This window comes from Acomys minous, assembly GCF_964271855.1.
Source record: "Acomys minous genome assembly, chromosome: 16".
Lineage (NCBI taxonomy): Eukaryota > Metazoa > Chordata > Mammalia > Rodentia > Muridae > Acomys > Acomys minous.
In genome coordinates this window covers 79235243-79263187 of record NC_140498.1, presented here as the reverse complement: position 1 = coordinate 79263187, position 27945 = coordinate 79235243, and the positions used below count along the sequence as shown (strand labels likewise).

Here is a 27945-nt window from a genome sequence, read left to right as displayed (position 1 = left end):
GCTGGGAGGAGCAGAGCGTGCAGAGGCAGGGTGGGGTCCTGGGGGCACGGAGCCAATGTCCTGAGTCAGAGGAGCCAGGGAGTCAAGCCCAGGGCAGGGCACACAATGATGCCAGAACTGCTGAAGGAAAGCCAGGGGCTGACCTAGTTGTGGAGGAAGTCAGCAGCTGAGGGCAAGGTCACAGGAGGGAGCCACAGTCAGGCTGGAGGCAAGAACTAACCTGGCAAGGCAAGAAGATCTCAGGGACTGGGCTAGCAGAGGCTGACGTGTGTCTGCACGTGCCCCTGAGCCGCTGGCCTGTTGTCAGGGTGGACAGTGGCCTAAGCCTCGTGGGTTGATTGATTGGCCCAGGGCTGGCAGTACTCAAGCCTAGGAGGGAGGAACAGCCAAGAGCAGGCGAGGCTAAGACGGAGGATCAGATGGGGGCGCCACTCGGGCCTCATGGAGAGTGTCCAGCCTCCAGCTGTGGGGAAGGGCATCCAACAAACCCTCAGGCCCAGACCTACCCCTTGCTACATGAAGATCAGGCTCCATGGCTCATCAGCTGGGGACCCCGATGCTGCAGCCCCACTGTGGCTTCTCTGCTGGCCCCTACCTTCTTCTCTTCAGAAGAAAACTCCGTTCTTCAAGACCCCACTCCCAGACACTTTTTTCTTTGGGTGTGTGTGTGGTTTTTAGAGACAGGGTTTCTCAGTATAGCCTTGGCTGTCCTGGACTCACATTGTAGACCAGGCTGGCCTCGAACTCACAGTGATTCTCCTGCCTCTGCCTCCGGAGTGCTGGGATTAAAGGTGTGCGCCACCACACCCGGCTACCCCAGACGCTTTTATATGCCATGACTTTTGTTTTCTTTTTAAAATATGTGGAAAACAGATTTATAAACTGTGATAAAAACAGAGGTAGGTGATATAAAAATAAATACACATTTTTCCCTGAATAATGAATGTGTGTGTGCGCGGGCGTGTGTGAGCACACATGGAGTGTATGTGCACATTGAGCACTTGGAGGTCAGAGGACACGCTGCTGTTGTCCCTTGGGATCCACCCCTTTTGTTGTTTGCCACAATCTCTCGCTGGCCCGGAGCTCACCACTCAATCTGCAGTCCAGTCAGCCTCTGGAGTTCTGGGACTACAAATGCACATCACCACATCTGGCTCTTTGGTAGTTTTTTTTGTAAGTGACATTTATTTATTGTTGGTGGGGGAGGGGTGCTGTGGTGGTCAGGAGATCATCCTTAGCTGCTTAGTGAATTCCACACTAGCCTGGTCAGTAGGAGTCTAGCTCAAAATTTTCTTTTCATTAAATTATTTTGATGTTCACATTGCCTCAGGTTTGTTAGCAGAAACCCCTTCAGGATCTCTCCTGGGCCCCTGTGGCATAACCCCCGTCCTTTAAAAAAATCACTCTGGCTTGTTGATAGGACCAGATCTTCTAACTGCATCTTTTGCCAGCTGTGGATTAAACTACTCTTTTTTTCTTTCTTTTCAGTTTTTGGTTTTTTTGTTTGTTTTTTGTAGTTTGTTTTTTTGTGGGTTTTTTGTTTGTTTGTTTGCTTTTTGGTTTTTTGAGACAGAGTTTCTCTGTGTAGCCTTGGCTGTCCTGGACTCGCTTTGTAGACCAGGCTGGCCTCGAACTCACAGTGATCCACCTGCCTCTGCCTCCCGAGTGCTGGGATTAATGGCATGCGCCACCACGCCCGGCTGTTTTTTGGGTTTTTTTTGAGACAAGGTTTCTGTTTTACCTCTGACTGTCCTGTCCTGGAACTCCCTTTGAGGACCAGGTAGTGTCAAGCTCACAGAGATCCACCTGCCTCTGCCTCCCGAGTACTGGGACTAAAGGCATGCACCATCATGCCCAGTTTAACCTACATCTTTATTTTGTCTCCCCCCCCCCCCGCCCCCCCACAGCTGAGGACCAAACCCTACGGCCTTGTGCTTGCTAGGTAAGCGCTCTACCACTAAGCTAAATCCTCAACCCCAACCTACATCTTTAAAGTAGTTCAAAGAAGTAGGAGTGAATGGTGCCAAAGGTCAAATTTAGGTTGTTGGCATCATTGCAACTGGAAGGTAATACAAGCTTTTTTTTTTTTTTTTCTGCTTAAGATGTATTTTTATGCTGGCCATGGTGGTGCACTTGGCAGCACTTGGGAGGCAGAGGCAGATGAATCTCTGTGAGTTCGAGAACAGCCTGGTCTACAAAGCGAATCTAGGACAGCCAAGGCTACACAGAGAAACTCTGTCTCGAAAAACAAACAAACAAAAAAAGATTTAATTTTATTTTTGCATATGCCTATGTGCACAGGATTGCAGTGCTCTTTGAGTAAACTCGAGTTAGGGTGATTGCAAACCACCTGGCATGGTTGCTGGGAACCAAAGTCGCTCGCGTGCTTTTAACTGCCGAGCCGCGTCTCTAGCTCCTTTACACATTTAGTATTTTTGGTTTTGTTTATTGAGCCAGGGTCCTCACTATGCAATCATTGTTGGCTTCAAGCTTGCAATCCTCCTGCCTGGGCTTTCCAAATCTTGAAATTGCACGTGTGTTCTACCACACCTGATCTCCCCCCACTCCCCCCCCCCACCCCCCCCAGCCCCCCCCCCCCCCCCATTACATATGTTTATATCCATGTGTTAAGTCAGTCCTCAGTCTGTCTATAAGTCGCTGAAGGGCTTCCTGCACACTACTAGAAACAGCAGAGCTGCTTAGAAGAGTTCAGGGCAGAGTGAGATGGCCCAGGAGAAAGCTCCTTCCTGGACCACCTTGGTCCCAGACCTACATGAAGGCGGAAGGAGAGAGCCTGCGCCACAGAGCTGTCCTCTGAACTCTGCATACCTCTGTCACACTCACCAACACACATAGCACAACACTAGTAAATAAAATTCAAGCTGGGCGGTGGTGGAGCATGCCTTTAATCCCAGCACTCAGGAGGCAAAAGCCGAGGTGGATCTTTGTGAGTTGGAGGCCAGCCTGGTCTACATAGTGAGTTCCAGGACAGCCTGGTCTACGTAGTGAGTTCCAGGACAGCCTGGTCTACGTAGTGAGTTCCAGGACAGCCTGGTCTACGTAGTGAGTTCCAGGACAGCCTGGTCTACGTAGTGAGTTCCAGGACAGCCTGGTCTACGTAGTGAGTTCCAGGACAGCCAGGGCTATGTAGAGAGACCCTGTCTCAAACAACAACAAACATCACCCACCACACCTTCTGCCCCCAGCTGAGTGTGTGGAGTCAGAGATTGTGATAAGCTAGTGGAATTTATTAAGAAAATTTTAGGGCAGCTGGGGAACTAGTTTGAGATGACGTTGGCTTCATTATGTGCAATCTACCTTCAATTCTTGCTTTCTTTCCATTCTTTTTTTTTTTTTTTGGTTTTTTGGTTTTTTGAGACAGGGTTTCTCTGTGTAGCCTTGCCTGTCCTGGACTCACTTTGTAGACCAGGCTAGCCTCGAACTCACAGCGATCCGCCTGCCTCTGCCTCCCGAGTGCTGGGATTAAAGGCGTGCGCCACCACGCCCGGCTCTTTCTTTCCATTCTTATGATTTGTATCTCTTTTTGTTTAGTTTTGAGACATTGTAGGGTAGGTTGTTCTAGAACTTGCTATGTGCTATATATTCATTTACTATCTTCTGGAAGTTATTCCATACAAGTTCATAGAAATACTCGTTTTGTGTATGTGTATGGGTTTTTTTTTTCCTTTTTGTCTTTCTTTTTTGGTTTTGGTTTTTTTGGTTTTTTGAGACAGGGTTTCTCTGTGTAGCCTTGGCTGTCCTGGGCTCACTTTATAGACCAGGCTGGCCTCGAACTCACAGAGACCCACCTGCCTCTGCCTCCCGAGTGCTGGGATTAAAGGCATGTGCCACCACGCCCGGTGTGTTTCCTTTTTTTTTTTTAAGTTGGTTTATTTTTGGTATTGAGTGGGGTTTTATATGTCCTTGTCTAGCCTCAAACATGCTGTGTGGCTAAGGATTAACTTGAAGCCCCACCCCCAAGCCAGGGTTTCTCTGTTGGAGCCCTGGCTGTCCTGGAACTCGCTTTGTAGAGCAGACTGCCTCTGCTTCAGGTGTGTGCCATCACCACCCGCCTTAACTTGAGCTGCTCATCCTCCTGCGTTCACCTCCCGAGTCTACAGGCCTGTAACTCTGTGACTATAGTACATACTGCTGGGAATCAAATACAGAGCTTTGTATATGCCATTTCACTCACTGAGCTACAGCAGCCCCAGCCTCCAAAGGACGCATCTGGTGCCAGGGCCCTGTTGCCACTGGTAATGACACATACTTTAAACACCGAGTATCTGTAACTACAGTTCATCCGGATGCACCACCTGCATCACTCAGGTCTGCTTACTGGGTCAGACAAGACCTCTTGACGGACAGGAAAACCTCCGGCGCTAGTTTGCACAGAAGAGGCACCTGTTAGTGGTCAGCGGGAATCTACAACTGGGCCTCCAGGATCAGTGCCCAGACCACGTCGCGGAACTGACCTGATGAGGAAACCAGAGTTCTTACCACAGAGCCGTGGCCACGGCTGCCAAAGCGCTCCGCCCGCCATTGTCACCAGCACTGATATATGTCACTGTGTGTGTGTAGGAGTCACCCTTAACGTCTCTTGTCCACTCCCAACGCTATCATCCTTGTTGACAAACACATTCCTCGAGGAGCCGGCTTCCCTGCTTCCCTCCTTCCCCTTCCCTTCTCTTCCCCTCCCTTTCTTATTTCTTTGGACATGGGGTCTGGTGTAGCTCAGGCTTGCCTCACACTCACTACTTAACCAAAGATAGTCACGAACTCCTCTTGTTAGCGAGGTCTAATAAACACTTTGGACAGACTCCCCTGACAGTTGTCAGTCCCCCCCACCCCCTTGGGAATCCCAATGATCCCAATCTTGGAATGGTTTAGGCTCTCCCTTGTGGGAACTTCCCTGCCATTGTTTTGAGTGTTTTTCCGAGTCTAGAGTCAGTACAAGAAACTGTCACAGGGTAAGTGGGTTATACGGCATGTAAGCTCACTGGTGGCTTTGGTCTAAGATTCTCAAGTAAATTCTTTTTGTTACGTGGTTTTAAATTTAAGCCTTCAGTGCTGTGGTGGATGAAACCTGGGGCTTTAAACTACTGAGTAATGCTCCCAGCTTCCTGATTTATGCACCCCCCCCCCCTTTGTAACAGGCAGCTGTGAGCCACCTGGCCTGGGTGCTGGGAACCAAACATGGGTCCTCTGTAACAGCAGTATAGGCTTTATTTACTTATTATTGGTTTTTCGAGACAGGGTTTCTGTGTGTAACAGCCCTGGCTGTCCTGGAACTCTCTTTGTAGAGCAGGCTGGCCTCAAACTCACAGAGATCTGCCTGCCTCTGTCTTCTGTGTGCTGGGATCAAAGGCGTGCACCACCATGCCCAGCCTAGCATGTGCTTTTTAAGGCCTGAGGTGTCTCTTTCAGTCCTCATCTTATGTTTTTTAGACAATATTTATCCCTGGAGTTCACCCAGGGATCCTCCAGAGGCTGCTTTCACACCCATTGGATACAAGCACATATTGCTGCACCCTGCTTTCTTGCCTGGGTTTGGGAGTGTCAAATTCAGGTCTACTTTAGTAATAGCCATGTCCCAAGCTTTTCTAGGTGCCTGTTTGGTGGGACTTTGTCATCTCTCAGAGAACTGAATAGATTTTATGATTCAAGCACAAGGCTAGAGCAGATGTACTCAGGTGGGAGGGTCTCTGCCTTGCTGCAAGATGGAGTTAGAGAAAGGGCAGCCAGCGTGCCCTGACAGCCCCACTGGAGCACCAAACCCCCTCTCAGAACAAAGCCTAGCACTGGTAATTGTGCTTGACTCGATCGTGGGCTCCCAGGCCAGCTTCTCCCAAGTCCGTTGTTGCTCTCTTATCACCTGACCTCTCTCGAAGCACTTAACACAGGGTAGTGTCTGATGATGTCATCAACCTGGCAGGACCTAGGATCATGGAAGCCTTGAGCTTCTGGGCTGGTGGAGAGGGACTTTCGCTAGTAGGTTCCTGATACAGACGGTACCATTGCATGGACTGGGATTCTGGGCCATAGAGAAAAGGGGAAAGTGAGCTATGCAGCTGCGCACCAGTGCTTGTCTCTTGTCCACTCCTGGGTTAGATGAACTGGACCAGGTGCCTGATGGTCCTGCCACCGTGCCTTCCCTCCCACAATGCTCTATCTCCTCACACTGTGAGCCAGAATAAAGCCTTCTGTTACTTAATTGTACTGGGTCAGGACTTGGTACCAGCAACCAGAAAGGGTAATTTATATACCAGTCTGTAATTTGATGCTTGCCATAGAATCTCCATCGTCTTTTCTCAAATAATGTGGACTAGGCTCCAGATGTGAATGGATGGGACGTGTGTGTGTGTGTGTGTGTGTGTGTGTGTGTGTGTGTGTGTGTGTGTGAGGGTCTATATTAGTTGCTATTCTTATTGTTGTGACAAAGCCACTCAAAAAAAGGTCTATTTGTCTCAAAGTCCGTCATAGTTTGGAAGTTGTGGCCTCATTGCACCTGTGGTCAGGAAGCAGGGAAACTGACTAGTGACTCAGGTGACCTTTGACCCAGTCTAAGACCTCTCAACTCAGAAGATGGTGCATCTGCTTTTAGAGTCTTCCATCCTCAGCAAACAGTCTAGAAACTCTCTCACCAACGTGCCAGAGGTTTGTCTCCACGGAGACTGTAAATCCCATCAAGTTTGAAATCAAGATTAAGCTTTAACCGGTTTTTGTGGCACACGTTTGTCAGCCAAGCACTTGAGAGAAAGTCTGAGCGAAGGAGATCATCAGTTGGAGGCCAGCCTGGAATACAAAATGAATTCTGGGGCAGCCTGAGCTAACTCAGAGAGACTCACCAATCAACCAACCAGCAGAGCAAGCCGCAAGCCAGAACAAAGTCTGGAACCACAGGGCTGTATGTGACATATGAGATCCATTTTAGGAGCTGCCATGTTTTTTTGTGATGCAGTTTTGGATGAGAAGTCAGTCCTGGTTGGATCTCAGAAGTAGCGGGGAAATGGGACCATGGCTGGACTGTGGAAGCTGGCCTCCTCCGTGGCTTCCAGACCCAGAGAAGTGTGGTCTCTCTGGAAGTGGCCGGTTGCTGGATTCTCCCCTGTCATCACACCCCGCTCACACGCGCACCTCCTGAGACCTGGCCACCATGCAAAGGCACAGCGTTCCTCCAGGCTTGCCTAATTCTTCGGCGTCTTCTGTCAAGGAGTGGAAAAGGCGAGAGGGCAGGGTTTCTTGGAAAGCGATCTGGCCTGCATCAGTGCTAATGAGTACAATGTGTGTCATCAGCCATCTAGAACGTAAGACTCCAGCACGTCTATTTCCAGGTCTCGAAATCTGAATTGTTTTTATTTCAGAGAATGTGACCTAGATACAGTTGCCCAGAAATCTTTATACTAAACGCCGTGAAATTCTCTATCAGTTTGTTTGCTTTCTTGCTTCGCCTGCTTGCTTGCTTTCTGCCTACCTACCTACCCTCTGCTCCACCGCCTCTAAATCACTTTCCTTTATTCCTTTACAAGTGTTAAAATCACCAGTTGGTCACCACACCTAGCTTTTTGTTGTTGCTGAGACAGGGTCTCTCTGTGAAGATCTCTTAAGATCTTCTTGCTGTAGCTTTCTGAGGGCTATGATTATAAAAATGCACAACCATGCTCAAGAGCCAGCTATCTATCTATCTACCTATCTCCTATCTAATATATATATTATCTATCAAATCTATTATCTGTAACACTATTATCTATCACCTATTTTTTTCTTTCTTTCTTTTTTTTAAATATTTTATTTAATTTTAATTTATGTGCATTGGTGTAGGGGTGTCAGATCTTGGAGTTACAGACAGTTGCGAGATGCCATGTGGGTGCTGGGAATTGAACCCGGGTCCTTTGGAAGAGCAAGCAGTGCTCTTAACCACTGAGCCATCTCTCCAGCCCCTATTACCTATTTTTATGTATCATGTATACATAAGATAAAATAAAGCTTTTTTAAAAAATCGACTTGTATATTATGCATAATTCTAACAAAAATGGCTATATATTCTTCCTTCTGGGTTTTTGAGATGGGGCTGCACTCTGTAGCTCAGACTAGCTGGAATTCACTATGAATATGGGAACCCATGGCAATACTATTGTGTAGTAGATATAAACATGTTTTTGTTCTGATCCCAAGTGTGGGATGGGGAACAGGCTTGGGAGAGAGCAGGTGATGTTTATCTACTTGGAGGTCGAGCCACCCCGTGTGGGGGCTTGGTTTTTGCTAGCTGAAAAATATCCTAGTACAGACTCAGAGAGAGAGAGAGAGAAGAGAGAGAAAAGCACTGGCTGCTCTGCCAGAGGACGCAGGTTCAATTCCCAGCTCATGTCTGTAATTCCAGTTCCTTGAGGTCCAACGTCCTCTTCTGGCCTCTGGGGGCCCTGCACACATGTAGTATACGTATGTTCATCAGGCAAAACCCTCACACACATAAAATGAAATAAAATTAAAGATTCAGGGCTGATGAGATGGCTTAGTGGTTGAGAGAATGAACTGCTCTTCCGGAGGACCTGAGCTTAGTTCCCAGCACCCATGTCGGGTGGCTGGAGACCTGTATGTTTAGCTCCATGATAATCTGACACCTTCCTGGGTGTGGTGGCGCACGATTTTAATCCCAGCACTTGAGAAGCAGAGGCAGGCGGATCGCTGTGAGTTCGAGGCCAGCCTGGTCTACAAAGTGAGTCTAGGACAGCCAAGGCTACACAGAGAGATCCTGTTTCAAAAGAAACAACAAAACAAAACAAAAAAGATAATCTGACACCTCTGACTTGTATGGTACACACACACGCACACACATACACACACACATCTTTATCTGGGTGTGGTATACATGCTTTTAATGCCAGCATTTGGGAGGCTGAGGCAGGTGGATCAGTGTGAGTTCCAGGGCAAGATGGGATGGATACACAGTGAGATCTTGTCTCTCTTAAAAAAAGAAGAGGGAGGGAGGGAAGGAGAGAGAGAGAGAGAGAGAGAGAGAGAGAGAGAGAGAGAGAGAGAGAGAGAGAGAGAGAGAAAACATTGTCTCTAGGTTGTGACTCACTTGTTAAATGGCACCCCAGGAAATTAATAGACCTTCTGTCAAGCATATAGCGCCTTGTGGCCAATTTGTCCAGGCTGTGTTTGTGTCCTGTGGGCTTCATGCTTGCTTCCCTCCCCCATTCCACATTGACTATCTGCCCAGAGCCAGGAACAACAGCACAGCAAATATTTGCAGGAAGCCGAGCAAACATGCAGAAGCGTGTGGAGATGCTGTGACGCCAGACCCGGAAGCCTGTAACCCTACAGATCTGCTGAGCCTCGGAGCATTCTGGAAATCACGGCTGTAACCTGTATCTTGCACATTTACCCCAAGGCATCATCAGGGACCAGTAGCGGGTGAGGAGGGACGTGTTGCCCCACCCCCACCCCCACCTTCTTTTCCTACTAACTGGCTCCTCTCCAAGGCATGAGGGCAAAAGGGAAGCTCTACTGGGGTTGCTGGCAGTTTCTGAAGCATAGATACTGAAGGGGACAATGGGACCGGATGCCTGCACCAGTGTGACACTCACTGCTCCGCACACACTCTGTCCTGTGGTTCTAGGTGTAGATTTTTGCTCTAGTTACTTTCCCTTCTGTGCCCAACCTGGCACCGGATCTTGGCCTCCTCACATCCTGAACACTGGCCAGCTCCACTTTCCTTGAATGACTGGCAAGCTTAGTGGGCCTGGACAGGGAATCCTCAGCGGCCAGGGACCAGAATATTTCCGAAGACTAGAAGTATCTCTCACCGTATTTGTCCCAAAGGCAAACATGGCAACTTTGTACTGGAGACACTCAGAGTCTGTGCTCACTGAAGGATGTAAATGTCCCCAAAGTAAACCAGACAGACTTGTTTCTACTGAGAAAGGCAGGGTGCCACAGCTGGGACAAGAAACCACTGTGCCTTCTCAATGGAAGAGAGAGGAAGTGGCCCAGAGTAAGAGGGACAAGGTAATAACGCATGGGGATGTATTATGTGATAACGTTGTTTGTTAGATCATAGACCCAAATTAATGCTAGCTTTATTAAAACTTTTTTTTTCCCAGATATAGTCTTACTATATAGTTCAGGCTGGTCCAGGACTTGCAATGTTCCAGCATCAATCTCTCTACTGCTGGGTTTGCAAGAATGCATTAACATGCCCGTTTTTTCCTTTGTTTCTTTTCTGTCTTTTTTTTTTTTTTTTTGGTTTGTTTTTGTTTTATGAGACAGGTTTCTCTTTGTATCCCTGACTGTCCTGGAACTCACTCTGTAGCCTAGGCTGTCCTGGAACTCACTCTGTAGACTAGGTTAACCTCGAACTCAGAGATCAGCCTGCCATTGCCTCTGAGTGCTGGGATTAAAGGCCTGCGCCACCACGCCACCTCAACATGCTGGTCTTAAGTTTCATCCTTGTGTGAGTGATGCCCTGTAGCTGGAGAGATGGCTCAGCTGGTAAGAGCAAATGCTGCTTCTCCAGAGGACCCACGTTCAGTTCCCAGTGCCCGCCTGCCTCTGCCTCCCCTCCTCGGGTGCTGGGATTACAGGTGTATACACCTGGCTCAGTCTTTATTCTTTTAATGATGTGTAAATGTGTATATAGCAGTGAGCACTCACAAAATGAGTGAACTGAGTAATTGCTTTCTAGTCAAGAAACAGTATCACTGTCCGCCATAGCAGTGCTTGCCACTAAAGGCTGAAGCAGGAAGTTCAAGAATTCAAAGCCATGCTTGGCTGTATAGTAAGTTCGAGGCTAGCCTGGGATACATGAGATTCTGTCTCAAAAACAAAACAAATAAGACAAAAACAAAAGTAAAACTAGGAAAGCCAGGTGTCTTAGCTCATCCCTATAATCCTAGCAATTAGGAGGCTGAGGCAGGGGGTTTGCCACAAGTTACTGGGCTACATAAGGGGGGGGAAAAAACCAAACAAGTAAAACTAGAGGATGCTTGGTGCTTTCAGTCCAAGGCTTCGCTCTACAATTTTCCTAGGCTGGCTTACCTTCCAAGCAGTAAGCATTTCCTGTCTCTGGGGCCTGTAGAGCAAGTGGTGGCAGCTCCTGGGGCTCAGGACGTCCCATTGGCTGGTTCTAGCCTGGGCATGTGGCCCTCGTCCCCTGGCATGGGTTACTTGAAGTGGTATTTTTGGAAGGTGCAGCGATCTGTAGCCATTTGGAAAGTGCCTGCTCATAGGCTGGGCTGGCTTTTAAGATGCTGATGTGGCTGAAGGGCCTGACCTGGCCAGGCCTCTGGGATCTAGAGGTGGGGAAAAGTAAGCAGGCATGCTCATTTTCCTCTTTTTTTTTTTTTCTTTCCCTTGAAACTGTAGCGCTAGTTTCCTTTTGCCTCTACACACTCTATGCCACAAGCTTCGAAAGAATGGTGAGGGGGTCTCCTGCAGTTCACTGCCTCTTTGATGCTATCTGCAGGTAAGCAGGCACTTTCTTGTCCCAAATTAGCCAAGGCTTTTGGATCCCTTTATGGAATGCAAGTTTAACCTTCAATTCCTACAGCTCAGGTTTTAGCTCGGATGACCTTGCCTAGATCTTCTGCCTGTCTCTGGCAGGACCCCACTGCTCCCCTGTTTCTTCCCTGTGTCCCTGGTAGCCCTCCCCCCCCCCCCCCAGCAGCTGCAGGGTTGTTTGCATCCAGTCCTTTCTCATCCATCTACCCATCCAAGCAATACCAGGCCGGAAGTGGAAGGTTGGACGGGCAACCATCTTTTGCCACATCATTTCTATACCCTTCACCACCCTATTTGTGCACGCACTTCCCCTCAGAGCCATGCTGGAAACCCCTGGGAAAAAAAAAATCTCCATCCCTTCCCTTGCACATCTAACCTGACTTTCCATTTTGGGCTGCAAGCCCTTGGCCAAGCCTTCTTGTTCTTAGATTCTCAGGAACTCAGCTTTTCACCTCTGGGCTTCCCGGATCCCCCTCCCCCTTCCCCCCTCTCCCCCTCCCTCTTTTCCCCCTCCCCCATCAGCTCATCCTTTTGACAAACTAGTTCCTGGAATGGTGACAGTAGCCCAGCCAGTCTTTAGGTTTGTTTTGTTTTCAAATGATTGACCCCAGGCATTGAGTGAGCTGGTCAAGGCCTGGAGCGCTAAAGCCACACTCCCAGCCGCTCCACGGGGATTCTAAGCAGGTGCTGTACTACCGAGCCCCATCCCCAACCCCTAGGGAGTCTAGGCAAGAGTTCTCCCATGTTGACACCCCCCCCCCCGCCCCCCGCAGCCTTTTACTGTGGGATTTTACTGCTGAACTGCACCCCTAGCCACTCACTGGGAGCTTCTAGGAAGAGCTCTCCCACCGGGTGAGGCTCCTCTTCCCCGCGCCCCCGTATTGTGGGGCGATAGTAGAAGACGCTCCCACGAACATTCATGGAGCCCTCTGTTTTACTCTTCTCAGTACATTTCTGAGACGGGACACCATTCTCTAGGTGACATTCGCTCCCGGGACAATGACAGGAATTTCAGATTTGGCGTCTAGGCCCCTGAGAGCACGCTACCTTCAGTTCGCGGCAGCAAAAGCTAAAGTCACGGCTTTGGTAGACGCTGGTGAAGGTATGCGCTGCAACTGCACAGAGGGAACGACTCATGTTCGGTTCTGACGTTTCAGCCCCGTCCTCTCTCTCTCTCTCGTTTCTCTTTCCGCTTTTCACAGCTGTCCTTTCTTTCAAGTATTGATTCTACTTATCACCGTTTGTTGGTTGGTTGGTTTGTTTATAGCCCAGACTGGCCTCAAACTCAGTATGTAGACAAGGATGGCCCTGAACTCCTGACCTCTCTCTCTCCCTCCTAAATGGTGGGATTATTCCCCCACCCCACCCGACGACACCTCTTTCGTTTTCGTTTGTTGCAATAGAATTACAGCACAGGCTGGCCTTGTACTCGCGGTGATGCTGAAGAGGAGCTGAAATTCCTGCCGCTCATGCTTCAGATTGGCTTGTGCTGGGATAACAGGCATGTGCCACTATTTCCAGTTTATATGGCACGAGGGATGGAACTCAAGGCTGTATGCGAGCAGGACAAGCATTCTAGCAGCTGAGCTCCATCCCCAACCTCCTCTTCCCTCCCTCCCCTCTTCCTCTTCTTCCTCCTCTTCGTCTCTCCCCTCCCCTCCTCCTCTTTCTTTTTTATTTTTATTTTTTATTTTTTTGGTTTTTGAGACAGGGTTTCTCTGTGTAGCCCTGGCTGTCCTGGACTCACTTTGTAGACCAGGCTGGCCTCGAACTCACAGTGATCCTCCTGCGTCTGCCTCCCAAGTGCTGGGATTAAAGGCGTGCGCCACCACGCCCGGCTCTCTTTCTTTTTTAATCTTACACTCTGAGACAGGATCTTGCTATGCAGCCCAGGCTGGTCTTGAATTCTGTCCTGCCTTGGTTTCTACAGTCTTGGGATAATAGATGTTCACTACTTTGCCTGGCTTCTGGGCAGGGCGCAAAGGGAGGTCGTTCTGGGATACATTTTGACTTGCAATTCACTAAGTAGCCCAGACTGGCTTCAAACTCCTGGCACTCCTCCTGCCTCAGCCTTCTGAGATATACTACAGATGTTGAGTCATCACACCTCCTTTCGTTTATACTTTTTTCTTTTTTTAAAATATTATTTATTTTATGTATATGAGTGTTCTATCTGCGTGTAACACCTGCAGTCCAGAAGAGGGCACCGGATCTCATTAGAGATGGTTGTGAGCCACCATGTGGTTGCTGGGAATTGAACTCAGGACCTTTGGAAGAACAGACAGTGCTCTCTTAACCTCTGAGCCGTAAGGCAGGGGCTCGCCAGGTGGTCGTGGCGTACTACTTTAATCCCAGCACTCGGGAGGCAGAGGCAGGTAAATCACTGTGAGTTTGAGGCCAGCCTGGTCTACAAAGCAAGTCCAGGACAGTCAAGGCTACGTAGAGAAACCCTGTCTCGAAAAAACAAAACAAAACAAAACAAAACAAACAAACAAACAACAACAACAAAAGACAGGGTCTCATGCTATCTAGGATGGCCTCAAACTCTCTGTGCAGCTGAGGATGGCCTCGAAGTTCTGATCCTCTTGCTTCTATGACCTCAATGCTGGGCTTAGAGGCATGTACCACCATATCCAGTTTAGGCTGGGGACGGAACCCAGGGCGTCACGCATACTAGGCAAGCACTCTCTCCACTAAGCTGCATCCTTGGCCCTAGTCCTCATTTTACTTGTATGGAATATTGTGCAAATTGACTTGAGTGCTTGAGTGTTGTGTCAAGTAATGGCCAGGCAGAGGAGGGGGATTTCCTAGGGAGGCTCTTTTGTTTGTCCCTGCCTGGTTCCAGGGATGACAGCTTTCTTGGAAATGTGAGGGCTCCGGGCCATGTCCTGGCTCCCCCTCCAGTTAGGCCACCAGCTCCATTACTCCTGCAACAAACTACCCTCGCAGGTAGCCACAGGGGTGTCCCCTGCCAGTTTGCCCAACGCTGGGCCCGGATGTCAGACCCCACCCCCTCAGCGCCTGCCCCACCGGCTCCCCCCAAACCCCGCCTGCTCCCGGAACCGACAAATCAGAGAGGTAGACACATCGCGCGGCCGGGCTCGGGGTAGCCAATGGCGGCGTGCGTGAGATCCTGCGGCCACGCGGCGGGCGGGCGGCAGGCGCTGAGACGCCGACCGCGGCCAGTCGCTGCTGAGGCGACCGCGGGTGCGCTTCTCGGCGAGGCCGGGCAGGGCCATCGCCTGGCGGTGAGGACGCCCTCCCGGGGCGGGCGCCATGGCCACCAGCTAGGGCGGCGGGAGAAGCGGCCAAAGCCCAAGATGCCGGAGCGACGGCACGGCTGCGCCTCCGCCATCGTAGGTAAGCGGCGCCGCACTCCCCCGGACGCCTCCATCCTTCATCCCGCCTGCCCCCTTCCCCCATCGCCCCGGACGCCTGGCCGTCGCGTCCCGCTCCTGTCGCCTAGCAGTCCCGGGCGCTACTGCTGCGTGTGCCCAGCAGGCGTTCCACTCCCGACTCACCGTACCCCGCCTCACCTGCGCACACTCCGCTCACTCGGCATCCCTAGCCTTGATGGAGACTGTCATGCCTTGTTTTGAGACCCTCCCCCCCCTTTTTTTAATTGACACATCTCACTGTAGCCCAGGCTGGCCTTGAATTCAATGAGTACCCCCTCGTTGGCTTCGAACTCGATTCATTGTGGAGCCCACGTTGTCTTCGCACTCACTGTGTATATAGCCTGGGCTGGCCTCAAACTTAACTTTGTAGCCCAGGCTGACCTCGAAAATCACCATCTAGCCCCAGGCTGGCCTCAAGCTCATCATAGACCGGGCTGATGGCAGTCTACCTTCTTGGTCCTGGGATGACTAGCATGAGCCGCCACCATGAGTACCCTCTTGGCTGTGTCAGTGGCTGTCTCCCTTCATGGGGTTTCCATACCCTTTTATTCGGAGACCCTTTATTTCCGGTTCACCTCTCCTGGCCTTAACCAACGTCCACATCTTACCTTTTCTTCCTCTCTTCACACTTGACCCTTCAGACATTTCCTAATGCCAGTCGTCCCCACCCCCTTTAATTAAGATGATGTATGAGTGTTTGCCAGCTTGCAGATCTGTGCACCGTGTGTGTGCCTGAGCAGGCCAGAAGAGGGCGCTGTGTACCTGACAGCTGGAGTTATGGCTGGCTGTGCGCCACCACGTGGGTACTGTCAACTGAACCCCAGATCTCTGCAAGAGCAACAAGTGCTCTAAACTCCTGAGCGGTGGCTCCGGTCCCCCCAACTCCCATATGAGTCAGGGCCTCAAACTAGTTCTAGATTGCCGAGGACTGGCTGTGCAGGCTGGACTTCGGAGCAGTCCTGCCTCAGCCTGCGCATGTTGGGATGACAGGCATGCACCTCAGTGAGCAAATTGAGCTCCATACTTTTAAACAGTGCTGGAGACAAGCTGATGGCTCAGGGAGTAGAGGCTCTTGCTGCCACACGTGACTTGCCTGAGTTAGGAGGCTTGGTAGGAGGGACCTGGCTTCCGAGGGTTGTCCTTTGATCTGCCCAGGAGCCATGGCACATGACACCCATACCCTAATAAGTAAGTGATGTAAGCTATGTCTAAAAATAAGCATCATGACTTGTCCTTAGCTTAGCTGTACCCATAATGTGTTAAGTGCTCATTGATGGTCACTCACACAGTAGGGCCAGCACATGGAAGGTAGTCCCAGCCTTGCTTAGAGCACTTAGAGATCCTTTGATTTACCCTTAAATTCTGCCTATACACAAACCTAAATTGCTCTGACCATTGCATATGTTTTCCCTCTCCCCCCCACCCCCACCCCCTTCTCTGTCTGTATCTCTCTCTCTGGGAGGGAATTGGTGTGTGTTAGAGAGACCTGGTCTTTAAAAGGTTTGTCATTGTTTGCCTGTTGTTTGTGCTTACTTGAGTCTCATCTGTCCTTTTATCTCAGGAAGAGGGAGCCTCATTCCTAAGGAGGATCCCCCTGTCTCTGCCTTGTTGGGATCAAAGGCGTGAGCCACCAGCATGCCCCACTGTGTGTGTGTTTCAAAGATGTTTATTCAGTCCCCATTTCTGGTGAACTTGAGGTCTCAGTTTTCACCTCTGCTAGATGAAATCATCTCACCATTTCAAATATGGCTGGCTGTCCTTTCCTCTTCTGTCTATCCATGGCCTAAGTGTGTATATATATCCATTTTTTTCTTACAAGTCTTAGAACTAGGGAGTTGTAGACAGAGATGACTTAGCAGTTAAGAGCTCGGACTACTCTTGAAAAGGACCTAAGTTCAGTTTCCAGAACCCAAATTGGACAGGTCACATCTGCCCTTAACTCCAGCTCCAAGGGAATATGACGCCCTCTTCTGGACTCTGGGGCATCTGTACTCATGTGCATGTACCCACACACATGCACTCTCATGTGCACAAAATTAAAACTAAAATACTCCTTTAAAAATAAATATCAGAATCATTTTTCTTACTCCTGACATCGGATCTGTCACGTATTCTGTTGTAACCTTAGGTCTTTTTCTCTCTTTATTGACAGAAGTTTGGCTCAGGCGTTGGTTGTGCCCAAAGATAATTGTGATCTGCCATGTGGGTGCTAGGAATGGAACCTGGGTTGTCTGGAACAGCAGCAAGTGTTCTTAACCACTGGCCAGCTCCCCAACTCTGCCAAAGTGATTTTTAATAAAAATTATTTATATGTGTGTATGTGTCCGTATGTATGAGTGTGTACACATGTGTATGTGTTGGGGGTGCATGTGCCACTGTAGGCACAGAAGCCAGAAGAGGGCATCCCTGGTCTTTGTGACTGTACAGTGAGCACTTTTAACAGTGGAACCATCTCTCCAGCCACCGAAAGGATTTTTGACCCTTTACCTGAAGACTGACTAGTATGGGGGATGGCAGGATGACTAATAAAGTGTAAGAAAGGAAAAGAAAGGGGCGGGATAGTACCTCATTGTGTGTCTAGTTTACAGAAAAGCCTTCTTTTCTTTTTCTATCTTTTCTTTTCCTTTTTTTAAGACAGGGGTTATCTGTGTAGTCCTGGCCTTTCTGGAACTCTCTGTGTAGACCAGGCTGGTCTTGAACTCACAGAGATCCACGTGCCTCTGCCTCCCAAGCGCTGGGATTAAAGGCGTGCGCCTCCACCACTACTACCACTGCTCAGCTTATAGAAAAGCTTTCAGTTTATCTTCCATTTATGGATACTTGTGTGAGTGTGCATTGCACAGGCTTGTGGTCAGAGGGCACTTTTGGTGTCGCTCCTCACCTTCCACCTTGTTTTGCCTAAGGCAAGGTCTCCACCATATATGTCAGGCTAGCCGACTGGCAAGTTTCCAGCGGGAGCCTCCTATCTCCGCTTTGCACCCTACTGTGGGAACATTGAGATTATTAGTGCACACTGATATGTCTGGCTTTATATAAATTCTGGGGGGTCCAAACTGAGGTCCTCATGCTTATGTGGTGAACACATTACCCCACTGAGCCTCCCTCCCCCCCCCCTTTTTTTTTTTTTGAGATAAAATCTCACTGCACATTCAAACTGGCCCTGAATTTGCTCCTCTGGCCTCAGGCTCCCTAAGTGCTAAGATTACAGGCATGAGCCATCACTCCGGGCTATCTTAACACCTACTGTCAAAAGTACCTGTGATGGTTGCATTTGCTTGTTTACATCTTTTTCCTCTGTCTCGGTCCTGAGGGTAGGGCTTTGAAATCAGGATAGGCTCTCGTGTCTGCAACCTCTACTCTCACAGGTAACGTGAATGGGCATTGAGAGTAGTTTTGTTTTGTTTTTTTTTTTTAAACAAGATTTTATTTTTTAACTGTGTCTGTGTTTCTGTATGTGAGAGTGTAGGTTTGTGGAAGTGAGTATAGAGCCTGGTAAGGCCAGAAGAGGACATCAGCTCTCCAGCTGAGAGAATGTGTTTTGAGAAGAGCCCCCTGATCCTCTCGTAGTGTTGTGGAAGACCAGTTAGACGGAGACAAGACAGGCTTCATGGAGGTCACCACAGGACGCTAGGGGAAGATGCTGAGGCCCGTAGAGCTCCAGGTGGAGAGTTCTGGGGACTTGGGTGTCAAGTTCAGGGTCTTAAGCCTCCATGTGCTAAGCAAGCACGTTGCCCCGATCTGATCTACACCCAGAGCCCTGAGGCTGCTTCCTTATTTCTGGCTTCGGTGACTGTTGCAGTGGTGTTTCTGTTCATCCTGTTAGGAACTGCTAGAAAAGGAGAAGGCTTTGAAGGGAGAAGGAGAATCCGAAGTGCTGTACGTTACAGAGATATGTACCGACCGCCTGCTGAGTCGGGCTTTTTTCTTGTAGAAGCCTCCTTGAGTTTTTGTAAGCCTTTGGTGCTGTTTGGTTTTCCTTTTCTTTTTTTATATTTTTATTTAATTTTTAAATTTATGTGCATTGGTGTGAGGGTGTCAGATCTTGGAGTTACAGACAGTTGTGAACTGCCATGTGGGTGCTGGGAATTGAACCTGGGACCTTTGGAAGAGCAGACGGTGCTCTTAACCACTGAGCCAACTCTCCAGCCCGTGTTTTGGTTTTTGGAGACAGGGTTTCTCTGTGTAGCCTTGGCTGTCCTGAATTCACTACTTTGTGGACCAGGTTGGCCTCAAACTCACAATGATCCGCCTACCTCTGCCACCCGAGTGTTGGGATTAAAGGCAGTGTGCCACCACGCCCAGCCTCAAAGAGCAGACTTTTGGAAGTCCCTAGTCCACCATCCTAGAAAGGCTGTGTCCCCTGCCCCCCCCCCATGTGTGTGTGTTACACTCCCTCTATGGACCAGCAGTTTACCACTGTGTCTTACTCCACATTTCCTGTTTGTACAGAACATCAGGTCAAGCAGCACTGAGAGACATCCTGGGGACATTTTAGGGGCTTTTCTGAGCTCTCTATGAGTGTCTTGTTTACCAAATCTTTAATCTTGATTGCTCCATTTGTGGTTGCCAGCGAAGCTGTGGCATTAACTAGTCTCGGATTATTTTTAACAAATGCTTTGGGGGTATCACCATTCATAGGAAGGGCGTTCTGATTCCATCCAAAGCAAGATAAGCCCTTTGCACGGAGCTGCTGGACAGGCTGCGTGGCGGCTCTTCCAGGCCACTGCTTTGTTGGGAGCTGCAGTTCCGTTCCATCCCAGCCAGCGCCTGCTGGTGTTCACAAGATGCTTAGGAGGGGGCTGGTTGTCAGGGTTTCTTCAGAGCTGAGGAAAGGGAGTGAGGCAGATCATAGTGCCACGGAGCTCACTGTGCTTGCTGAGGGTCCGGCTTCTTTCTTGTATAAACATTCCTTGGATTTTTGTAAGCCTTTGGTGCATTTTCAGAGTTCTGGGAAAGCTGGTCTTGGCCATCTTGTTCCTGTACTTGGGTGAAAAGCAGACTTTTGGAAGTCCTACTCTTCCGTCGCAGGAGTTCTTGCTCCTGCCTCGCCTTCCGTTTAGGGAGAAGAAGGGGCTCGTGTGTTATATTTTAGCACGCCTGGCTAGGTGACTCTGACATGCCACAGCTCTTTTGTTTCTTTTTTTCTTTTCTGTTGTACTATTATTTCTGAGTGAACTGACTGTCCAGTATCCCCTCAGTATGTGTCCATGCCCTCTGCCACTCTGAGGCTTCTTGACAGGATCTCGTGTCCTTCCCCGCCCCCACTGTGGGGCTGGTACCACTCCTCCGTTCCAGTGCCGGTCCCTCTGTCCTGGCCTGCCTTCCCCAGCTGGTGGGTGTGACTTCCTAATACTCAGATGTCTGTTCATATCTCCCATATGGCCTTCTGATCATTTCATCATGGCGTGTGTGAAGAGTTGGCTGTGTCCTCCCCTGCCAGTTCTTTGCAGGCAGATGATGAATCATGCTTGTTTGTGTGTTCTGTGTGCGTTTGCCTGAAACGCAGGAGTCAGAGTTCGTGGCAGGAATAGTCCACACATAAGACACTGTTACTATGGATTGCATTTTATCTATTCAGTACCAAGTTGAAGGACGTTACTTAGAAGTTATGCAGGCCTCTCTCGTGAAGTCCTCAGAAAGATGCAGGGAAAGAAAATAATGCGGCATTTCCACTTTGCTCATAAGCACTGTAATTGTAGCTGTTTCTGATGAGCAAGTTCATGTCTGTCTTCAAGAAGATGGCAGAATTTCATCTATGAGAAACTTGTTGGAGGCAGTAGTTTCCCACAGCAGAAGCAGAGGACCTAGTTGCATTGGGTAGTGACTGGGATAAAGTAAAACTGGGGCTGGAGAGATGGCTCAGTGGTTAAGGCTGCTCTTCCAGAGGACCTGGGTCTGAGTCCCAGCACCCACACGGCAGCTCACAACCCTACTGTAACTACAGTTCCAGGGGATTTGATGCTGTTTTCTGGCTTCTGAAAGCACTTGCACATATGAGGCATGCATAATCTCATACACACACACACACACACACACACACACACACACACACACATACACACACAGGTATATTAAAAAAAAAATCCTAGCTGGGATTGATGGTCCCTCCTTTAATCCCAGAGCTCAGAAGGCTGAGGCAGGTGGACCTCTGTGAGTTGAGGGCCAGTTAAGTCTACATAGTGAGTTGTGGTCAGGTAGGGTTACATCATGGGACCCTGTCTCAAAACAAAACAAGGACCTCAGCCAAGAGCAACAACCACAACACAAATCTTAACGAAACAAAACATAAGAAAGGCAGAGAGAGCTACTCGGCTGTGCTATTTCTGGTCTCCGTATAGACCTGTTTCCTCAAGACCAGACTAGTTCCCTGTCTGTAAGCTCATCCAGGTGAGCTCTGTGGAGAAGGCGGCTGTGGGAAACAACACGCTTCTCCCTCATGCAAATGAAGAGCGCGTGTGTTCGTGGCTTAGGCTTTTTTTCTTTTGGTTCTTCCAGAGAAAATATGAACAGCTCGCTTACAAAAGACCTGCAATGGCAGGAACTCTTAAATTCACTTTCATTTCTCCTTCAAAGCACACGTGGCGTTTTGTTCTTGTCATCCCTAGTGTCCGGGAAGCATGGTAATCCAGAGTGAGATCTAGCCGGGTTCTGGCTTGGCCAGCAGTTTGCCAAGTTAGTGTATGAAGGGACTCATCCTCCCGTGCCTCAGTTTCTCCACATCTAAACTTATTCTTAGAAATGTTCCTTTACTCTGTTTCCCCCTCCCAGTTTCACAGTGCATGAACTTGAACCCAGAGCCTGATGCTGCATGGCAAGTGCTTTACCGGCTGAGCTCTATGCCCACCTTGTTACTCCTTGTGTCAAGCATAAGTGAACAAAGTAAATTGATGGATGATTCTGTCTTATAGCCGGGCATGGTGGAGCTTGTCTTTAATCCCAGCACTCAGGGAGGCAGAGGCAGAGGCAAAGGCAGGTGGATCTCTGTGTGTCTGAGACCAGTCTTGTCTACAAAACGAGTCTAGGACAGTCAAGGCTACACAGAGAAACTCTGTCTTAAAAAAATAAAAATCAAGGCCGGGCGTGGTGGTGCATGCCTGTAACCCCAGCACTCGGGAGGCAGAGGCAGGTGGATCGCTGTGAGTTCGAGGCCAGCCTGGTCTACAAAGGGAGTCCAGGCAGCCAAGGCTACACAGAGAGACCCTGTCTCAAAAACAAAAACAACAACAACAACAAAACCAATAAGTAAATAAATAAATAAATAAATATAAAAATAAAAATTCTGCCTTACACATCTCTGGGAGTGTGAGTCGATGTAATAGAGTAATAAACGAAGAGTAGCTATAGGTCTGGAGAGATGGCTCAGTAGTTAGGAGTTATTGTTGCTCTTTCAGAGGACCCAGGTTCAGTTCCCAGCACCCACATGTTGACTCACACCATCTCTATCTCCAGTTCTAGGGCATCCAGGGCTCTCCTCTGGCCTTCACAGGTGAGAGCATATGTGTGGTGCATAGACATACCTGTAGGCAAACACCCATCTACATTTTTAAAAAAAAGAGGCTGGGAAGATGATTCAGTAGGTAAAGCAATTTCCACGTAGGCATGAGGTTTGGAATTCAGATCCCCAGAACCTACGCAGCAACCAGGCAGGCATGACAACTGTCAGTTTTTCCAGTACTTGGGAGGCGGAGATGACATCCCAGGAGCAAGCTGGTTGGCTAGACTAGCCCAGCTCTCTGAAAGATCCCACATCAATGAAGTGGAGAGAGTCGCTACCTTTTGAGTCTCCACATTCATGCATGCACACACATGCATGCATGCGCACCACACACGTGCACATGCAAAGAAACCAAACCAGTGGAAAGTCATAGGAAAGGAAGCGCTCAGTGAACTCTGTATTTCTAGTCTTTCTAAAGGTAATGAAATTTTTCCCTTACACTTGGAAGAAAGGGCCAGTAGGCTAACCTCAGGAAGGTGTTAGCTGCTTAGAGTGCTAGTGCGGAAGTTTTACTGTGGCCATTCTGTGCCTTATTGACTAGCCAGTCTGCGTGTACTGTATTATGTGGTAGTGTGGGGAAACGCCACGGGTTTTCTGTCAGGATCCTCCAGGATCTCACCACAGACTGTAGTCACAGCCATCGCTAACGGTCACTAACTCCTTGGCAGGTGAACCAAATTCATTCAAAGCAAATTCATTTCAGCTTTCAGGGCTAGAGAGGCGGCTCGGTGGTTAAGAGCGCATAGGAGCTAAGATCAGTTCCAGCACCCCCTGTGAGGTGACTCACAGTCACCCCCAACTCCAGCTCTAGGAGTTACAGGGTCTTCTAGCCCCTGTGGGCACCCTAACTTATGTGCACACACCCACACACAGGCACACACACTCTATAGCGTCCTGCAGACAAACCAGCCGTCTAATGGAACAGAGTGCAGTGATAGGTATCAGTACTACAATGGGAAGGGCGGCGTTGAAGTTGACCGGATGGGCGCGCGCCGTGCATAGACGTGGTGCCTGGCACAAGCGACGCTTCAGGCTGACGCAGGCAGTGCTGGGCAAGAGAGAAGGGGAGGCCAGGGCTGGAGGTGAGAGGAGTTAGAGGCCAAGTGGCTGGAGCTGGATCATAAAGGATTTGCCTCACGTGTTAGGTGTGGGTGGTTTTCTGACAGGAGTTGCCCCCTGAAAGGTTTTAAGCTGGGGTGGGGGTAAGGGTGGGGTGTGGAGTATATTTACAGATTGGGATAGTGAATGAAGTGGGGGAAGAAAGTAAAAATTCAGGCAAGAGGCTGCGGAGTTACTGTTATTTATTTATCTTGTGTGTGCACACATGCCAGAGTGCAAATGTGTGCAAGTCAGAGGACAACTTGAAGGAGTTGGGCTTAAACTCAGGGTGACAGGCTCGGTGGCAAGTGTCTTTACCTACTGAGCCGTCTTTCTCGTCCTGCTGTGAATTCTGTACTTTTGTTGATTAAAAAGGGAGGAAGAAGATTATGAACTACTAGCAAAATGGGGCTAGAGAGATGGTTCAGCAATTAAGATAACTGGCTGCTATTCCAGAGGACCTGGGGTCAATTCCTAGCAGCGCATGGGAGCTCACAACCCAGTTTCAGGAGGGCCAGCGTTCTCCTCTGGCTTCCGTGGGCTCCAGGCACATCCGCAGTACACAGACATGCCCCTATGCATAAAGTGAAAGTAAGAAGACCCTTTGGGGGTAACATTTATAATTGTAAAAGTTTCTCATTGCTTTCAGATCACTTTGTTTCTATTTACAAAAGCAAAACAGGTTTTTTGTTTTGTTTGGTTTGGTTTTTTGAGACAGGTCTCTCTGTGTATCCTTGACTGTCCTGGACTTGCTTTGTAGACCAGGCTGGCCTCGAACTCATAGCGATCCGCCTGCCTCTGCCTCCCAAGTGCTGGGATCAAAGGGGTACTCCACACGGCCTGGCCTCAGTTTTGTTTTGTTTTTGTTTTTTGTTTTGTTTGTTTGTTTGTTTCTTCTCTGTGTAACAATGCTGGTTGTCCTGTAGACCAGGCCTCTGCCTCCCAAGTGCTGGGATTAAAGGTGTGCGCCACCTTGGCCCGGCTGCAAAACAGTTCTTTGCTTTACTTTTTGGTTATTTTGTTAAATGGTTGCCTTGTTTTGGCTGACTTCCTAGGTGTTTCTGGAAGATTGAGGGGATGATACTTTGCTCCATACTTACCTGTGGTGGCTGGCTGTGACCTTCCCCTCTGTTCCATATCCACAGCATTCTGGATAATAATGGGGTTTCACAGAGATTGCAAGGTAGTGGAGTAATCCAGCCACAGTCCTTCTGAGTGGACACAAGATGCCTTTACCCAGTAGTTTGAGGTTGCAGAAGGGGTTGATTTGGGGCTGGAGGCTGGGAAACAGCAGCCAGAGAAGAACCTCTCTGAGGAGATGTGGACAAAGGGAGCGGGGAACGACACGGGAGGCGAGCAGGGCATTGGTGACAAGCTGGAGTTGGTGTGAGTAGTCTTGAGGGCAGGCTCCGTGGCACCAATACCTTCTTCGGATGTAGAAGGGGGGCACAAAGACCAGCATGTGTGGGCGCCTTGGAAGCTACTCTTTAAAAGCTCTTCCATATGTGGACTGAGGCCTGGGCTCAGTTACTGGAGCGCTTGTTGAGCATGCGCAGAGCTCTGGGCTCCATCCCCAGCACTGCATGAACCAAGCATGGTGGCCCACACTTATGTCTGCTGGGAAATGTCAAGGCAGGAGGATCCAAAGTTCAAGGGCTGCATGAGACTGCCTTTAAAAAAAAGTGGCCAGGGGCTGGAGAGATGGCTCAGAGGTTAAGAGCACTGTCTGTTCTTCCAAAGGTCCTGAGTTCAATTCCCAGCACCCACATGGTGGTTCACAACCATCTATAACAAGATCTAGTGCCCTCTTCTGACGTGCAGGCACACATGAGGGCAGAACACTGTGCAAATAATAAATAAATAAATCTTAAAAAAAAAAAAGTGGCCAGGTACAGTTGTGCATGTCTTTAATCCCAGCACTCGGGAGGCAGAGGTAGATCAATCTCCATGAGTTCAAGGCCAGCCTGGTCTACAGAGTGATTTCTAGGACACCCAGGCCTACAAAGAGAAACCCTGTCTTCCTCCTGTGCCCCCCCCAAAAGGCACTTCCTCATGTGCTGTGCTTGGTCCCAGGGGCACTGTGAAGGAGAACCTGCAAGTGTGCTCCATTTCCTCTGCCCCCGGTTCTTCCCTTCATAATTTCCACTCTGATTACTGTGGAAGGGTTTATCATCGCTCTTGTCCTGTGGGTTAGAAAACTATGACTCAGTGCCTTATTTATCCAGCGCCAGATGACTAAGAGGAAGACTAAGGCAGACGCAGCTCAGCTCTCTCATCTCCAGCAACTAACTGGGCTTCTGTTAGGCTCACGCAGCGCCCCGTCTCGCCTCCCTCTCCTTGTCTAGAGCGATTCTAAAACTTACAGAGGTGATAGAAAAGGCGTAACCTTGATCGATTGAGTGAACGGGAATAAACAGACAGAGCACATTTCCTTTTGTATGTCTCTTTGTTTGTCATGGGTTATAGCTGATTGTAAACGTGAGCTGGAAGAATCCAGAAGAGGAATGTGTCAGCAGATCACCTGTGCATGTGCGTGTGTGTGTGCACGTGTGCCACAGCAAGCGTGCAGAGGTCCGAGGATGACTTCTGGAGTAGATTCTTTCACGTTTTGTTGTTTTTGTTTTTTTCTTGAGACAGGGTTTCTCTGTGTAGCGCTGGCTGTCCTGGACTCTCTTTGTAGACCAGGCTGGCCTGGAACTCACAGCGGTCCACCTGCCTCTGCCTCCCTAGTGTTGGGATTAAAGGTGTGTCATCACCACCTGGGCGACCACGGGGCTTATTGAAGTATGCTGCTCCGTTATATTTTCTGTTGTTTGCTCCTTGGCTTGGGTCTAGAGCCCCCGGCCCCCCAAAGTGTTCTGACCACGACCTCCGCCTGAGCTGAGCCAGCCTAAGTCTTGCAATAGTGAGCGCATTGGGTTAGGTTTGGAGTTTCTTCTGAACGGCAGCAGAGCTGTTCAAAGGTAACCGCCTGGCACACCCATTGGTGAACCCAGTCATGAGCTACCATGATTTTTCTTTACACTTAGAAGCCAGACATGAATGGAGACACTACGACAGCATGGGCTTTAGGAGACAAGATGGCACCAGCTGCAGTTTTTGCCACATTGATTGAGTGGGCAGTTCATGGGAGACCATGAGGAGCTGGGAGCCATCACCCATGGCTGACAAAGGGAAGGAGACGGTTAGGATGTTGGTACATTTTAAAGTTTATCTTTGCCTGGGACATTTCCCAGGCATCTTTTTGGACCTGGAATGTGGCTACTTTCCCGCAGGTCATGGCAGGATGTGTGAGCTCTGCCCATGAGCGCATATAACTGGGCTGTGTGTGCACTGAGTCTTGGCATAGGATAACTTGCCACCAGTCTTTGTACCTGTGTTTGTTGACTGATTTTTTTCCTTATGTTTTTTGAGGTTTATTTTTAATTTACTTTTTGAGGCTATAATGTAATTGTATCATTTCCCTCTTCCTTCTTCTCCCTCCACGTTCTCTCCTGGGCCCCTTCCTTCCTTCCTTTCAAACTCATGGCCTCTTTTTCTTTATCAATACGTACCTATAAAGACACAACTCAGCCCGGCATGATGGAGCACACCTTTAATCCCAGCACTCGGGAGGCAGAGGCACGCAGATTGCTGTGAGTTTGAGGCACAGCCCCATCTACAAAGCAAGTCCAAGACAGCCAAGGCTACACAAAGAAACCCTGTCTTGAAAACAGCAAAACAAACAAACAAACAAAACCCCACAATTGGTGCTTTTTTCACTGAAGAAGACTATTTCTCCTGCTCTCAGCATTCCTTACTTGTCTATTATAGTGAGCAGAGGAATCCATGGGTGAGTGAAGTCCTGAGTGGGTGTATGTTGTTGACATGGGCACAGCCATGTCCAGGACCCTCGCTTCAGAACCATTGGGAAATATCAAAGCCTCCCCCAGTTAGAGGTGAGGCTCGGAGGGATGGCAGGGCCTTCCTCTACTCCTTGTAAGGATGCTGATGGCATGTGCCGGAAGTTCGTTCCTCGGATATGCATTCACATCCTGGCGACTGCTCCCCTACAGAGACTTTCCCCTTGACTCCGCTGTAAGCCATAAGCTCTGGCTCCTTGCCTATCTCTGTAATTATAACCCTGGCTCCGTGTTCGTGTATGTAGTAATCTCTCTCCCCCACTTGACTCTATGTAATAAATATGCTGAGCCTCCAGGGCGCTGCAGTTCTCCACCGCTGCCTCCTGTCACGTCCATCCTTGGAGTTCCGTGTCTAGGGTTGAGGCCTTCTGAGCTTTCCTCCTTGGCCGTTAGCTTATCTGTGGGTGTCACCCTTGCTCACACCACGGTTGGGCAGCCATGTTGGTGTGACTTCATGGACGTGGCTTCTCTTGCGTTTCTAGGAGAGGAAATCTCGCAGCGCCTTCCTGTTCCTCTGGTCTTACACTGCCCCTGTCACTTCTTGTGCACT

General features: G+C 49.3%; 1 protein-coding gene across 3 annotated transcripts in view; it reads left to right on the top strand.

The window, feature by feature from the left end:
* Window positions 1-11388: 11388 nt before the first annotated feature.
* The window catches only part of TPST1 (tyrosylprotein sulfotransferase 1), a 65440-nt gene continuing 48883 nt past the window's right edge, over window positions 11389-27945 (top strand). For 2 of the 3 annotated variants that reach the window (XM_084762570.1, XM_084762568.1), the window contains exon 1: window positions 14638-14862. The gene's annotated coding sequence lies outside the window, so the exon portion shown is untranslated. Of the gene's footprint in view, window positions 11468-14637; window positions 14863-27945 lie in introns of those variants that run through there. The other variant, XM_084762569.1, reaches the window with a different exon arrangement.